Source organism: Aegilops tauschii, chromosome 3, assembly GCF_002575655.3.
Source record: "Aegilops tauschii subsp. strangulata cultivar AL8/78 chromosome 3, Aet v6.0, whole genome shotgun sequence".
Taxonomy (NCBI): Eukaryota; Viridiplantae; Streptophyta; class Magnoliopsida; order Poales; family Poaceae; genus Aegilops; species Aegilops tauschii.
Window position 1 is genome coordinate 4,266,316 of NC_053037.3, and position 16,289 is coordinate 4,282,604.

Genomic DNA, 16,289 nt, shown 5'->3' on the forward strand with positions numbered 1-16,289 from the left:
TTTTCCACGCCTTTCGAGAATAGTGAATGGGCCAATATAGCGAGGAGCTAGTTTGCCCTTGATCCCGAAGCGGTGAGCACCCTTCATAGGTGTGACTCGAAGATAAGCCTTTTCGCCAGGTTGATAGACCATGTCTTTATGATGACGGTCATACTGACTCTTCTGACGTGACTGAGCAGTCTTGAGATTCTCGCGAATAATGCGGACTTGTTCTTCGGCATCTTGGATAATATCCGGACCGAAGAGTGGACGTTCCCCAGTTTTTGACCAGTTCAGAGGGGTTCGGCACTTTCGTCCATATAACACCTCGAAGGGGGCCATCTTCAGACTAGCTTGATAGCTATTATTATAGGAGAACTCAGCATACGGGAGAGATTCCTCCCATTTCTTGCCGAAGGAAATAACGCAAGCTCTAAGCATGTCTTCGAGAACTTGATTGACGCGTTCAACTTGTCCTTGCGATTGAGGATGAAACGCAGTACTGAATGACAGATGAGTTCCCATTGCTTCTTGGAAACTTTCCCAGAATCTTGAAGTGAATAAGCTGCCACGGTCTGAGCTGATAACCAATGGAATACCATGGAGTGAAACAATCCTGGACATATAGAGCGTTGCCAACTGGCTAGCAGTGATCGTTTCTTTGACTGCCAGGAAATGTGCAACTTTGGAAAGCCGGTCAATGACGACAAGAATAGCATCATTACCTTTCTGCGATTTGGGAAATCCAGTGACGAAGTCCATCTCAACATGGTCCCATTTCCATTCAGGAATAGAGATAGGTTGCAGAGTTCCAGCAGGCCTTTGATGTTCTGCTTTGATGCGACGGCAAACGTCACACTCAGCAACATAACGAGCAATGTCTTGCTTCATATTAGTCCACCAGAATCTCTGACGGATATCTTGGTACATCTTTGTACTACCCGGATGGATACACAGAGGCGTATCATGAGCTTCTTTCATAACTTCCTGTGTCATATCCAGGTTTTTCTCTGCACTTGGCACCACTAGGCGGCCCTTGAAGTATAGGGCGCCATCTTCAGAAATGGTGAAGAATGAGGGCTTTCCTTCTGCGAGGTAGCGCTTAATCTTGTGGGCTTCAGAGTCATACCCCTGTATTCTCTTGATGGAGTCCAGGAGATCTGGTTCGACGACCAGGGTATTGAGGGAACCCTGGGGAACAACACGGAGGTTCATCTTGCGGAACTCCTTAGGAGGGGGAGCGAGTGCACCCGGAGGAACAATATGGAGGTTCAGCTTCCTGAATTCTTCAACAAGTGAGGGCTGAACTTTATGAACTTGGAGGTGGTTGCAGTAAGACTTGCGGCTCAAGGCATCAGCCATTACATTAGCCTTGCCTGGAGTATAGGAAATACCCAAGTCAAAGTCTGCAACGAGCTCCATCCATCTCTGTTGACGGAGGTTCAGATCTGGCTGAGTAAACAGATACTTCAGACTTTGGTGGTCAGTGAAGATCTCGCAACGATTACCGAGAAGGTAATGTCGCCACTGCTTCAGCGCATGAATGACAGCAGCAAGTTCGAGGTCGTGAACTGGGTAGTTCTCTTCGTGAGGGCGCAATTGTCGAGAGGCATAAGCAATCACTTTGCGGTCTTGCATTAGGACACAGCCTAATCCTTGACGGGAAGCGTCGCAGTAAATGACAAAGTCCTTCTTAGTATCAGGTGGAGCTAGAACTGGGGCAGAAGTCAACTTGTCTTTGAGTGCCTGGAAACTTTCCTGACATTTGTCTGTCCATTGGAACTTGACGCCCTTATGCAACAGGTTAGTCAGAGGCCTGGCGATCTTGGAGAAGTTCTCGACAAATCGACTGCAATAGCTGGCGAGACCGAGAAAACTTCTGACTTGCTTAACGTTCTTGGGAGGAGTCCAATCAAGAATAGCCTGAACTCGCTCGGGGTTGACGGAAATACCATCCTTAGAGATGACATGCCCGAGATAGGTTACTTCGGGTAGCCAAAATTCACATTTAGAGAACTTGGCATATAGTTGATGTTCTCGTAGCTTTTCCAGCACAAGACGAAGATGTTCAACATGTTCTTCTTCGTTCTTGGAAAATATCAGGATATCATCCAGATAAACCACGACGAACTTGTCGAGGTAATCCATGAATATGTAGTTCATCAGACGAGAGAAGGTGGCTGGAGCATTGGTTAAACCGAAAGACATGACGGTGTAATCGTATGAACCATAGCGAGTCACGAAGGCGGTCTTTGGGATATCCTCTTCGCGAACACGGATCTGGTGGTAGCCCAACCTCAAGTCGAGCTTAGAGAACACTGACGAACCCGCCAGTTGATCATACAGATCATTGATCCGAGGAAGAGGGTATTTATTCTGAATGGTAGCTTGGTTTATAGGACGGTAGTCTTGAACTAATCGGTTTGTCCCATCCTTCTTCTTGACAAAGAGAGAAGGTGCTCCCCAAGGAGAGCAACTTGGGCGAATGAATCCTTTGCGAAGAGACTTGTCGATTTCCTCCTTAAGCTCAAGGAGTTCATGCGGCGGCATTTTGTAGGGTCGCTTGGCTATAGGAGTGGTGCCTGGTTTCAAGTCGATGATGAATTCGACAGCTCTAGCAGGGGGAATCCCTGGAAGCTCTTCAGGGAAGACGTCGAGGAATTCACGCACGACGGGAATGTTTTCAATGCCCTCGAGGGGTGCAGCGTTCAATGCATTCAATGCATAGAGCCTTGCCTCGGCATTTTGCACCAGATTAGCTTGGTAAGCAATTATTTCATCTGAAGGGTGTAGCAGATGGACGGTTTTAGTGGCGCAAACTATAGAAGCAGTATGCGCTTTCAACCAATCCATACCCAAGATGAGGTCGATGTTAGACGTCTTCAGGATAATGGGAGAGGCATAGAATTCCAGCCCTTCGATTTCCACGGGGACATCGATGCCAACCAAGGAGGTTTGACACTGCCCCACGGGGGTTTTGACCAATACAGAGGTGTTCATCTCCTCACATTTAACGTCGTGCTTGTATGCAAAATCTTCTGACATGAATGAATGCGATGCACCTGTATCAAATAAAACGGATGCTGGTACTGAATTTACGAGGAGTGTACCCATCACAGTAGCAGGCTGGTCTTGAGCTTCGTTGAGATCAACGTGGTTGGCATGAGCACGTCCATAAGACTTAGCATTGTTGTTGCGGGGCTGATTGTTACCACGGCCAGTTGCTGGAAGGGCCAGTTGATTCTGGTTCTGGTTGCATTCTTTAGCACGGTGCCCTGGTTGTCCACACCTGAAGCACAAGCCATTATTCGGAGTGGGAACAGGAGCTTGGGATGGTGGAGCTGGAAGTCTTGACTGCCTGGACGGTGGTGTAGGCAGGCGAGGTGCAGCATAGGTCTGCTTTGGGGCAGAAGCATTTGGACGATACATGCTGTTCGGGATCCATATCTTACGCTTCTGTGAGGGTGGGCCCGAAGATGAGCCCGTGTCACGGTTGCGCCTGTGAGAGCTCTGGTATTCCTGCAGGCCAGTTTCGACATTGATGGCCTTGTTCACCAAGGTGGCGAAATCAGCAAAGTCATGCACTAGAAGTGCGAGCTTGATGTCAGCTTGAAGGCCATCACGGAACTTCTCCTGTCTGCGTGCATCAGTTGCAATGTCTTCTTCAGCATAGCGGGACAAGTCCAGAAACTCCCGCTGATAAGCTTCGACAGTTTTGTTGCCTTGGGTGAGGTTGCGGAACTCACGCTTCTTCCGGTCCATGACTCCCTGAGGAATGAAGCGGGCACGAAAAGCAGCTTGGAAGTCTGGCCAGGTGATGATTGTTCCAGCTGGCAGAGTGCGCCTGTGGCTGTCCCACCATTGAGCTGCGGGTCCCTTCAAGAAGAAGGAAGCAAAATTGACATAGCTGGCAGGGGCTACATCAGCAGACTCCATCTCATAGGTGATGTCACGGAGCCAGTCATCAGCATCCAGAGGCTGAGTTGAGCTGCGGTAGATGGTTGGGTTGAGACGTATGAAATCTTGAAGAGTCACTTGAGCTGGCTGTTGGTTCATATTGGGGCGAGGAAACTGAGCCATCATATTTTCCATGAATTGGCGGTTCAGTTCAAACTGTTGGATCATACCAGCCATGTACTCAGGTGGTGGTGGGGCATCGCCACCACGACCACGACCACCTGGTCTAACCATCCTGCTAATATATAACAGGGGTAGTTCAGCATTGAGAAAATTTGCAATGACAAGAATCATTCATGATGAAACATGCATAATTGAAAGGAGCACGATAGCTACTACATAGTAGTCGGCATAGTTTGCAAAAGGGGTCATGCATAGAGTTCAGTACATAGAGTTCAGTACATGGACTAAAACATCATAGGCGGCACACAGGCTCGCGGCGACTGAAACTAATACTACAATCAAGCCTACATCAGTCCCAAGAGGTACTGTGGAGGTAATCGTAGCCCGACAGCTGGTAGTGAGGCAACGGATAGTCCTCCACGTCAGCAGACTGGGGGCCGCGGATACTCAGGTGTAGAGCCCGACGCTCAGGTGGCAGAAGAGAACCAAGTGCGGGATAGTAGCCTCCCACCTCTGGCCAACCGACACCGTGGGGCATCACGGTCCTGGCTGGGTAGATCGCAGCGCGCGGTACCTGTCCAGACCGGACAAAGGGGTGCAGCAGCGTCAGAGCACGGTAAAGGTGCTGACGGGTGGTGTACATCTCGTGGCGAAGAGCTCGGTTAGCTCGATCCAGCCCATCAGCATGCAGAACCAGGTGCTGATGGTAGAAGGGCTCCCGGGTGACAGTGGAGTAGGCGGCAGTGTAGTATCCCTCCGCACCAACATCAGAGGCGATAGCAATGTGCCTGAAGGGGGAGGTGTCCAACTCCCGATACTCTCCACGAAGACGTGTCAGAGCAGCATAGGCTGCATCGTGGACAGCCATATCGATGGTCACACCAACACCATGTGCGGTGTGCAGCACAGTGGTGGAGTCGTACTCCCGAGAGTAGAGGTGGACGATGGCACGGTACTGCTCCTGGTTAAAGTCCTGGAACTCCTCGTAGACGGTGAACTCAGGGTGCCAGCGATAACCCAGATAGGTCATCATCTCAGCTAGCACCGCAGGTGATCCCGAGGCACCAATGGCCATCGTGTGGCGAACAACCTGCCTCGTGGGTTCCATCTGAAAGCAAAGACGTTTCAAAGGAGTCAAATGACAGTGTGTGAATTGTTCAAAATACTATTCTAAGAAACAACTATGGCTTATCCATCTTAGGGGTGAACGCGGTCACGGGATCCTAGTGTTAGAGTTAGTAAACTCGTTTAACCCGAATAGAAGAGAGCTCAGAGTCCCAGAGTAAAGGTCGGGGAGTAAAAGATCCTAGTACCACCCAATGGCGACGTGGGCCCGTAAGCCGCACAGCCATGTTAGTAAAAGTTTTGCAATGACTAGACTCGACTTCGGCCAAGGAGTGTGGAAGGGGGTTCCTACAGGCAGTCGGCTCTGATACCAACTTGTGACGCCCCCGATTTGACCGTACACTAATCATGCACGCAAATGTGTACGATCACGATCAGGGACTCACGGGAAGATATCACAACACAACTCTACAACATAAATAAGTCATACAAGCATTATAATACAAGCCAGGGGCCTCGAGGGCTCGAATACAAGTGCTCGATCACAGACGAGTCAGCGGAAGCAACAATATCTGAGTACAGACATAAGTTAAACAAGTTTGCCTTAAGAAGGCTAGCACAAAAGTAGCAACGATCGAAAAGGCAAGGCCTCCTGCCTGGGACCTCCTAACTACTCCTGGTCGTCGTCAGCGGCCTGCACGTAGTAGTAGGCGCCTCCAGTGTCGTAGGTGTCGTCGTCGACGGTGGCGTCTGGCTCCTGAACTCCAACATCTGATTGCGACAATCCGGTATAGAAAGGGGAAAAGAGGGAGAAAGGCAACCGTGAGTACTCATCCAAAGTACTCGCAAGCAAGGAGCTACACTACATATGCATGGGTATATGTGTAAAGAGGCATATCAGTGGACTGAACTGCAGAATGCCGGAATAAGAGGGGGACAGCTAGCCCTGGCGAAGACTACGCTTCTGGACATCTCCATCTTGCAGCATGTAGAAGAGAGAAGATTGAAGTCCTCCAAGTAGCATCGCATAGCATAATCCTACCCGGCGATCCCCTCCTCGTCGCCCTGTTAGAGAGCGATCACCGGGTTGTATCTGGCACTTGGAAGGGTGTATTTTATTCAGTATCCAGTTCTAGTTGTCATAAGCTCAAGGTACAACTCCGGGTCGTCCTTTTACCGAGGGACACGGCTATTCGAATAGATAAACTTCCCTGCAGGGGTGCACCACATAACCCAACACGCTCGATCCCATTTGGCCGGACACACTTTTCTGGGCCATGCCCGGCCTCGTAAGATCAACACGTCGCAGCCCCACCTAAGCACAACAGAGAGGTCAGCACGCCGGTCTAACCCTATGCGCGCAGGGGTCTGGGCCCATCGCCCTATGCACATCTGCACGTTGCGTACGCGGCCGGAAGCAGACCTAGCCTACTGGCGTTCCAGTCCAATCCGGCGCGCGCCACTCAGTTGCTGACGTCAAAAGAGCTTCGGCTGATACCACGACGTCGGGATACCCATAACTACTCCCACGTAGATGGTTAGTGCGTATAGACCAAATGGCCAGACTCAGATCAAATACCAAGATCTCGTTAAGCGTGTTAAGTATCCGCGAACGCCGACCAGGGCCAGGCCCACCTCTCACCTAGGCGGTCTCAACCTGCCCTGTCGCTCCGCCACAAAGATCCACTTGCGGGTACTCCTACGAGCCGACCCGACTTTAGTCATCACATGTGTCATGTATATAATATATAAGTATATGCCCGTGTTCACCGCCCAGGTGCTCACGGCCCGATAGTATAGCACAGCAGACGGACAAGAATGTAGGGCCACTGATGGAAATCTAGCATCCTAGACTAAGCATGTAGGATTGCAGGTAAAGGTATCAACAGTAGTAGCAAGGATAGGCTATGCATCAGAATAGGATATCGAAAGTAGTAACATGCTACACTACTCTAATGCAAGTAGTAGAGAGTAGAGTAGGCGATATCTGGTGATCAAGGGGGGGGGGGCTTGCCTGGTTGCTCTGGCAAGTAGGAGGGGTCGTCAACTCCGTAGTCGAACTGGGCAGCAGCAGTGTCGGTCTCGTAGTCTACCGGAGAGAAGAGGGGGGAAGAAACAGTAAATACAATGCAAACATAAACATGACGATGCGTGACATGACAATGAGCAGTGCTAGGTGTGCCCTAACGCGACAGTAGGTGGTACCGGCGAAGAGGGGGAACATCCGGGAAAGTATTCCCGATGTTTTGCGTTTTTGGACAGACGGATCGGAGGGGGAAAGTTGCGAGTTCGATAGGTTAGGGAGGTGTGGTGGATGAATGGACTGCGTATTCGGATTCGTCTCGTCGTTCTGAGCAACTTTCATATAGAAATCATTTTCATCCGAGTTACGGTTTAAAAGATATGAATTTTCAAAGTTTATTTGAATTTCTGGAATTATTTAAATAACAGAAAAAGGGATATGACGTCAGCATGACGTGCTGATGACGTCAGCAGTCAACAGACTCGCTGACCAGGTCAAACTGACCAGTGGGTCCTACATGTCATAGAGAGAGGGCTAACAGTGGGTTATTTTAATTAAACGTGGTTAATTAGCAGCTGGGTCCCACATGTCAGTGACTAATTAGTTAAACTAATTAGTTTTAATTATAAAATCATTTTAATTAGTTATTTTAAGTGGTGGGGCCCGCACGTCAGTGGCTGGGGCTGCCCAGTCAGCCCAGTTGACCAGGTCAACTGGTCAACAGGTGACTAGGGGGCCCACTGGCAGTGACCCAGGGGTTGGCCCCAGGTGTGCCAGCTCAGCGCGGCCGGCGGCTCAACGCCGGCGACGCCAAACGCGGCGGCGCGGCTCGGATCTCGCCGGAAACGGGCTACGGGGCACCGTTTGGCCCGCGCTATAGCGCGTTCGAAAGCGGAGGCGAAGCCGCGTCGTTCTGGGGCTACGGCACGGTCGGAGCGGGGGTGCATCGACGGCGGCGACCTCAACGGCGGAGGTCGGAGGTCGGGCACAGGTGGAGCGGCGCTAGGGGGGTACGGTGAGCGGCGCGGATCTGCTCTACGGGGCCCTTGGAGCCCCAGGAGCATGGGGCCGAGCTCGCTTTCGAGCTCAGGGGACCGAGGCCGCGACGGCGAGGCGAACTGCAACGGCGAGCTCTCGGACGCGGTGGCGGGGCTAGCTCGGGGGCGCGGGCGAGCGAACGGCGAGGGAGAGGAGAAGTGGAAGCTCACCACCGTTGCCGAGAAGGCCCGGGGAAGACGCGCGGCTGCCGGAGTTGTTGGCGAGGCGGCGGTGGTTCGAGGAGGAAGAAGAAGGCTGGGCCGACGAAGGAGGGGCTTTCGGCTCCTGCGTGCGGGCGTGGACGACGGAGTGGACGGCGGCGGTCCTTGGAGACACCGTGGGGCGGCGAGGTGGGCACGGTGGCCGTGGCTAGGCCGAAGGCATGGCGGCGGTGGCGTTCGGGCGAGGTGGGGGAGGGGATCGGAGAGGGAGGAGAAGTGGATCTGGGAGGGGGCGTCGAGGGGGAGTGGGGGCAGGGGGCCAGGGGGTGCAGGGCGTCGCCCTTATCCCTTCGCCGACGGGGACGGCGAGAGGGTTCGGCGGCGACCGGCGAGCGCGGTCGCTGGGTCGGGTGAACAGGGAGGAGGGAGGCGACCGGGGGAGGTGGGCTGGGCCGGGGCGCGGGGCGCGGGTGGCAGCCCAGCTTGGGCCGGGGGGGGGGGGTTTGGGCCGCGGGTCCAGTGGGGGGAGGCCTGCTCTTTTTTTTTTTCTTTTGACTGTTTTGTTTTCTGTTTTCTCTTACTTGTTTATTTCCTTTTATGTTTTATTTCATTTAAAGTATTTAGGCATTTTATAAAAAGGTGTTTTCTCCACCACAATTACCAGTGTATTATTTAGCACCCACTGAACATTTTTGTTGGAATTTTTGAAAACTTTTATTTTCCACCTTTAAATTTAATTGAAGTTTGAACTAGGAGTTTGACAAGGGTGTGGTTCAAATGTGATCTAGCCCTGTTTAGCAATATGATTAGCTTAATCACAGGGGGTTACTGTAGCATGATTCTCAGGGTGTTACATGATGCTACTGAGTTTACAACTATAATTACTTTTTTGGCTTAGTATTACTTGAGTGTTGGATTCGTTACCTATGAACTTAAATTTATAATGTTATATGGGTACTATAGGTTTTTACAATGCTGTGGATTTCCCCATATTATAGTTTTTGTAAAATCTTCTTGCATGTGGCGTTACTTTCGACGTGTACCTAATAAAAAATAGGAATACGTTACAATGTTGGTTATTAGGGTTTGTTTTCATTTCTTTCTCCCTTGGATCCAGCGGTTCTTTGGCAGGCTGGCTTTTTGTACTATTTCTGTTCTGGTATAAGTATTAATTTTCACTCCTGGTTTCTCATGTTTTAATTCGAGCTTTGTGGCCGCACTCTGAAACATGTTTGCTATCTTTTTGAGAGTGCCTCCATTAGAACCAGATATATTTATGTTAAGTTATGTACCTCGGGCCTTGCTCATAAATATTCATGTTCATTGTTCACTATTCACTGTCATCTTTTTAGAATTTCATAATTTATCATCGCTGCTGGATTACAGCTCCAAAGCGAATAGGATATTGACGCATTCGATCACCACTTAAATTGAGTAGGACAAATTGACTACCATACCAAGGATGCTTTGTATATATGGCACAACCTTTCCCGCAGGCCTGTCCACGAGTGATCAATCGGGATTACGTAACACATATTTAGTTGAAATGATAGTTCATTTTTAACTGCACTGTTTGGTTGACTTTGGTTTTAGTGTTCACTATCATGTTTTTGCCAAAAAGTGTCATGGTTTCTTAGTACCTTCCAAACTTTGGTAATTTTGTGTTTATTTAACATGTGTTGCCACTTTATGCCTAATATTACGACAATTACCTAAATGTTGAGGCTCACATTATTATTGTTTAATGCCATATGCTGCATGTCTTAGTGCATAGTTTGAATGCTCACTCCAGCATCTTTGCTACTATAGCTTACTTTATACAACCAAAGTATGCTATTATCAAGTGATCTCATTACTTCATTTTAATCTATCATGGTACCATGTATTGGGATATAAGTATCTATTAAGTTGATTCTAAATCAGTCACATATATATGGTTTGAATACTTGGCTCGCTCTTGCTTTTTGCACCATGGGCCAATGGGTCATCTAGTAATTGTAAAATCCTATAAGCAGCTTCCCTACTAGTGCAATCATCCTAGGTCATCCACCCAACATCTCGTTGTCCATATTTGAGTGTTCTGCCCTTCTTTCATAGACCCAATTCAAGGTGCTCCAAACTCCCACCTTTAGATTTTTGAGGTACCTAAATAAAGCTTTATTACTCAACAATATTCATGAGTATAAATCTAATATAAGGTATAGCCGCAAGCCAAAAATGTCGACCTACTCCTAGAGATGATGGGGCCATAGCTAGAGCATGAGCCTCGACATTGAAATCCCGATTTTCATCGACGGAAGAGACTTGATTGAAAGGCGTGCGTTGATGAGAGATCTCCCGAATAATTGCTGCAAATTTGCAAAAACCCTGGAAGATATGCCTGCAGTAACCTCCTTGCAATCAGACGCGGCCTGCATATCAATGATGTTAAGTTCAGGGGCCAACAAAAGACCTTCATTGCATGTATGTGTTTGTAGTCTAGCTGGATCAGTAAGGCCTTTAGGAAGGGATCATCTTTAAAATAAAACTTGCCTGAATTCTTTTCCTTGAAAAATCCAGTCGGAACATTGGACCATGTTCTTTGATGGATCCAAGATGTTAAATAGCTCTGGTGCAGGAGTGGTCTTAGTGTCCCAACATGTGCGCAGGTTGCCAGTTCTACTCCAACATGTCCCGCAAGCCTGCATCTGCCCTGCAGACTATTCCACTCGTCTGGCCGTTTGCAGACTGGGGATTGGATATGGTTGGGCCCTTCAAGACCGGCGCGAGTGGTTTCACCCATTTACTCGTAGCAGTCGACAAGTTCACCAAGTGGATCGAAGCTAAGCCCATCAAAAACCTTGGAGCAGGCACTACCGTCAGTTTCATCAAGGAGTTGATATTCAGATATGGAGTTCCTCACAGCATTATCATAGATAACGGCTCCAACTTTGATTCTGAAGAGTTCAAGGCGTTATGCGCATCCCAAGGCACTCGGGTCAACTATGCGTCCGCCGCACACCCGCAGTCGAATGGACAGGCAGAAAGGGCGAATGGTTTGATCCTTCAAGGGTTAAAGCCTCGACTGATGCGCCACCTTAAGCATGATGCTGGAGCTTGGGTGATTGAATTGCCGTCGGTCCTATGGGGGCTGAGAACAACGCCCAACCGGCTAGATATGGTCTTATTGTATACAAATGAATTCCGACCACACGAACATCAAAGACATCACAATTAGCAACAAGAGTTCATTCACTACTGGAATCAGGAATTTTGCCGTCTGCAGTTCTTTGCCGTCTGCTAGCGGACGGCAAAGAAGGTCTTTGCCATCAGCTACCAAAAAGCACACGACAAAGAACTGGCAGACGTCAAAGAAGGTCTTTGCCATCTGTCATTTCTTTGCCGTCTGCTGGCAGATGGCAAAGAATCTTTGCCGTCTGCTAGCGGACGGCAAAGAGGGAGGGTGGAGTGCCAGTATACTGCAACGGTCCACCCCCCTCTTTGCCGTGGCGGACGGAAAAAAATTCTTTGCCGTCTGCTGGCAGACGGCAAAGAGGGGAGCTACCTTTTTTTATACGGGTAAAAAAAAACCGTTGCCCCCACCTCCTCTATCTCTATCCCCTCCCACTCTGCCGCACCCCTCTCTCTCCCGCTTGTCTCTCCCTCTCCCCTGCGCGAGCAGCTACGGCGGCCGACTCCGGCGAGCTCCGGCGGGATTCGACGACGCCCAACACACCCACGTGACCCCCTCGCCCCGCTCCTCCATCCCCACCGACCAGATCCGACGTGCGCGTCCTCCTGCGACCATGCATGACCCTCCCCTGCGGCTAGGGTTTCGGCCACCACGTCGCTGGCGTGGCCCTCCTTCGCATCGATCTACTTTTCCCCGCCTCCTGCGGTCGTCGAGAAAGGCGTTCCTCGAGAAGAGCGTCCTCTCCGTCCCCGAGTTCATCCTCGCCTGGTCCTGGTGCGTCCCCTCGCCTCTGCGGTTCAGGGATTTTGTGGGTTTCTGGTGAGGGTTGGGGCGTCTGATTGATCTGATCATTTGGTGGATGTTGGTGTTGTGCAGGGAGGCGGGCGATCCGAGCAAGAGGAAGCCATACCTCCCCTCTGATAAGCAGTTCCTCATCACCAGGAATGGTATGCTGCTGTCGAATTGAATTTGCGTCAAGATGTGATATATACTTCCTGTTGAGTAGTATTTCGTTCAGTTTGGTGGATGCTGGGCTAGAGGATAGAATTCGTTGTTATCCCCATGTATTGATGTATAGTTACAGGTGTAGCAGGCATGTTTGTCTAGGCATATTTCTGTACTAATCGAACATAATTGGCTGATGAAAAAGATAAATAGCGACATAGCTAGTAGAACGGTCGTGGCTTCCAAAAAGCTGGGTTGGTTGCTCATTATATTTTTCTTATTACAAGTGGACTCCTAAATTTGCTTTTCTTGGCAGTACCCTGCCTAAGACGAGCTGTGGCGGTCGAGTAAGAGTATGATGCAGCGGGAGCTGAGGTTGTTCTCGATGATGATGAGGATGGCGAAGGATGGCTCTCAACACATGGGCTGCAAGGTTGATTTCTCAGTGTCAATGCTGCTTTGTTTTACACTGCGGATTGTGTGGGCTGAACTCTTTTTTGGTTCTTCTGTTGGTAATGTTTAGCATCAGAGTCAAAAGAGGAAGAAGACATATCGTCTATGGATACATTGGACATAGGGAAAGTCGAAGAGATCAAATCTATCCCCTCGTACTTTGGTGCTGGTGAAAAGCCAGATGATGAGGAGGATATACCTGAAATGGACACCTATGAAGACACATGAGATCATTCCACAGTGAGTCCATGAACCTATCATTGATATGCTATAAGCAAGGCTGACAAAGTTCAGAACTGTTAACGATTCCTGTTTTGCCTTTCTCATCTCATTTCAGGCTACCCCTCAGCCTTCATATTTTGTCGCGGAAGAGCCTGATGATGACAACATTCTTCTCACCAGAACATATGATGTCAGCATCATGTAAGCTCCTTTATCCTAAGCTGTGTATTTTGATTTAACTCCTCCGTATAAATTGGTTAGTGATAGTGCCTAGTTGTTTGATTGGTGTGTAGTTCTGTACTAGTCGTCGCTACAACTATGCATAAGTGGAAATTTATGTGTTCTTCTAAAGTCGGCCTGCTTGGAGCACAGCGAGTTATGGTTCACGTGATACACATCCGATTTGCCATATATTTTCCAAGATTTTTTTAAGAAGTGACTAAATGCTGTTGTGTTGAAGGATTACCAGAGTTGTTTAACTAGATCGCCCACTTAGTTCTGTTTGCTTTGTCATATCATTATTGTGTGTTTCACGCTTTTATTGGAAAAGTATATAAGTAGTTCCTCTACTGCAGATATGACAAGTACTACCAAACTCCACGTGTCTGGCTTACAAGCTATGATGAGGTAAAGTATTTGTGCACACAGGGCTGTATTTTCTATGTAGTTATTGTTGTCTTGCTTGCTGCAGCTAAACTTGATGTGCTTTATTTGTTTGCCATTGTAGGCAAGAATGCCATTAAAGCCTGCACTTGTGTTTCAAGATATCAGTCAAGACCATTCAGACAAAACGGTAAATTTCTAGCTATCCTGTTTTATTTACCTCAGTTTTCTGGCATGCCATATTTACCTCGGTTTTCTGACATGTCAAGTGAAATATACAAATAGCTAATTTATTCCACATCAGTAAGTCGGCATCCGTGACTTCCTTAAGAGCCATGCTTATAATTTCTACTTAGCCTCCAATGTCATATAAAACTGTGCATATTAACCAAAAGAAGCAGAAAGCATGCTTTAGAAAATACTCGACAATTATTCATTCGTAATTCTTCCATGGTATAGTGTTCCAGAATTTCCACTAACTTTCAATATTTTGGCATTAGGGTCCAGATATTAGGTTTTGCGGTTCTGTTTCATGCATGTTGTGTTATCCCCATCCTGTTATTCAAGTTGTGTTTATATGGTTCGGTAGTAGGCCTTTTTGTGAATCATGGTAAGCCAATGAAGGCTTCTTTAGTTTAAGAGTTTCCTTAATAGTAGGTTTGTGGTTATACTTGGTTTCACCAATGAAGGCTCCTACAACATTGCATTTCACCAAGTGAAATGCTACATTTCTACTCCTAAGCCGTTCACTCTTTCTTAGTGTTTTTGTTATGCAGGCTGGCAGAAAAGTAGAAGATCCAGAGAAGATCTTAGTAATAAGATAGTTTTTAGGAAAATAGATATTTAGTTTTAGGTCATTTCTTGTAATTTCAGATATATGGAGTGGTTGCCTTTAGTTTTTGTTTTGACTTTGTGAAACTTTCTACCTATGGATGAAACTGTGTAATATTGATGAAACTATGTATATGTATGGATGAAACTTGCTACTATTGATAACATGTGTTGGATATGTGTTCATGGATATGTGTTGGATATATATGTGTTCATGACTATTGCTAATATGTGTTTTATATATATATATATATATATATATATAGGGGGCAACACTATTCTAATCCTGGGATTAGAATAACTATTTGAATCACGACACCCTTATATAGGGGGCTCGAAGAGGCGTTCCCGAACTCAACCCACCTTACCGGTCAAAGAAAAAAAAAACACCCCACCCACTTCCCACGACTCCCTCCCCTACCCTCTCCCGATCCCATCTGCCCACTCCTCACGACATCGCACCGCCGCCGACAATCTTCTCCCTATCCACCACCGCTGCCTACCCCGTCTCCTTCCGGCTCGCCGGCGCCCTGCCTCCTTCCACAGCACGCCTCCCGCCGCCGGCCCCGTCAGCGTGCTAGGCCACCGCTGCCCCTAGCACGGCGGCGCCCCTCCCTCCCAGATCCTCCTGCCTCGGCTATGCGCACCGCCGCCAACCACCAGGTTCCCACGCGGCTGCCGCACCATCCCGCCTCCTGGTCCGGCCATCGCACCGCCTCTGGCCGCTTGGTCCGACCGCCGCGCCGCCTCCACCCCTCGGGATTGGCCGCCGAGTCTCCTCCAACACCGATCTCGACATCGACTGCCTCCATCACGCGCCGGCGTGAGATCCGCTGAATCTCCCTGACGCCACCAGTACGTGATTTTGAGACACGCGACCGTCGCAATCCAAGGTCGCCGGCGCTGTTAGGCGGGAGTTGGGAGGCGGTGGTGATGTTTCTGGGAGGTCCGACGTCGCTCGTGCAGCCAGTGCATCGTCCGCTACGCCGCCGCGACATGCAACACTCTAGGGTGAACACCATCGTAACCTTCTCCGTCTGCACAGGAAGTTCGTGGCCTCGCCCGCGAGCAGTTCGTGCGACCCAACCATATCTCGTCGCTATTCTGCATCGCGGTTTGTATCAAGGTCATCCGGCACATCACTTGCTTTTCAAGGATGGCTACCTCCTCAGCCTCTTCCCCATGAATACGTGTTCAGCATGCAGTTCTTAGTGCAGACTATGTAATGGATCGTCTTGCTATATATGCCCCTTTCCGTTTCATTATTGTTTCTGTTTTGTTCTGCAAAATCGCTCAATGAAGTTGATGGAAACTTGGATATGTACACTCCTGTTGAGAATAACTTTGTCACACAGCTTTCTAGTTCCTAGAAATTAAAGTTTTAGAGTAGTCGGCCACAGGGAATTCAACAGTTTCAGTCTGTTTACTAGTGTAGCAGCTAGTACTTCATGGTTTCACTGACAGGCAAGAGAAAAGAACAGTTTCAGAGTATATATATTTTAAAAAATAACAACTTTGATCATGAATTGTTAACACCGGCCAGAACTAGTGATGCTCAACACATAGATGGATAGGTAGGTAAGCAGATAGACAGATAAATAGGTCTTTGCTATTGATGGATGTTCAATGTTTATTACAATCCCGATGTGTGGCTGAAGCTCTTTCTTTCTATCCATAGTCTCATGTGCTGATGTTGCCCTCTCTCCATAGGCCGAGT

At 48.7% G+C, this 16,289-nt stretch overlaps 1 pseudogene; it reads left to right on the plus strand.

Moving 5' to 3' along the window:
- Positions 1-12,131: 12,131 nt before the first annotated feature.
- On the plus strand, positions 12,132-14,961 carry LOC109782844 (autophagy-related protein 3-like; annotated as a pseudogene).
- The last annotated feature ends 1,328 nt before the right edge of the window (positions 14,962-16,289 follow it).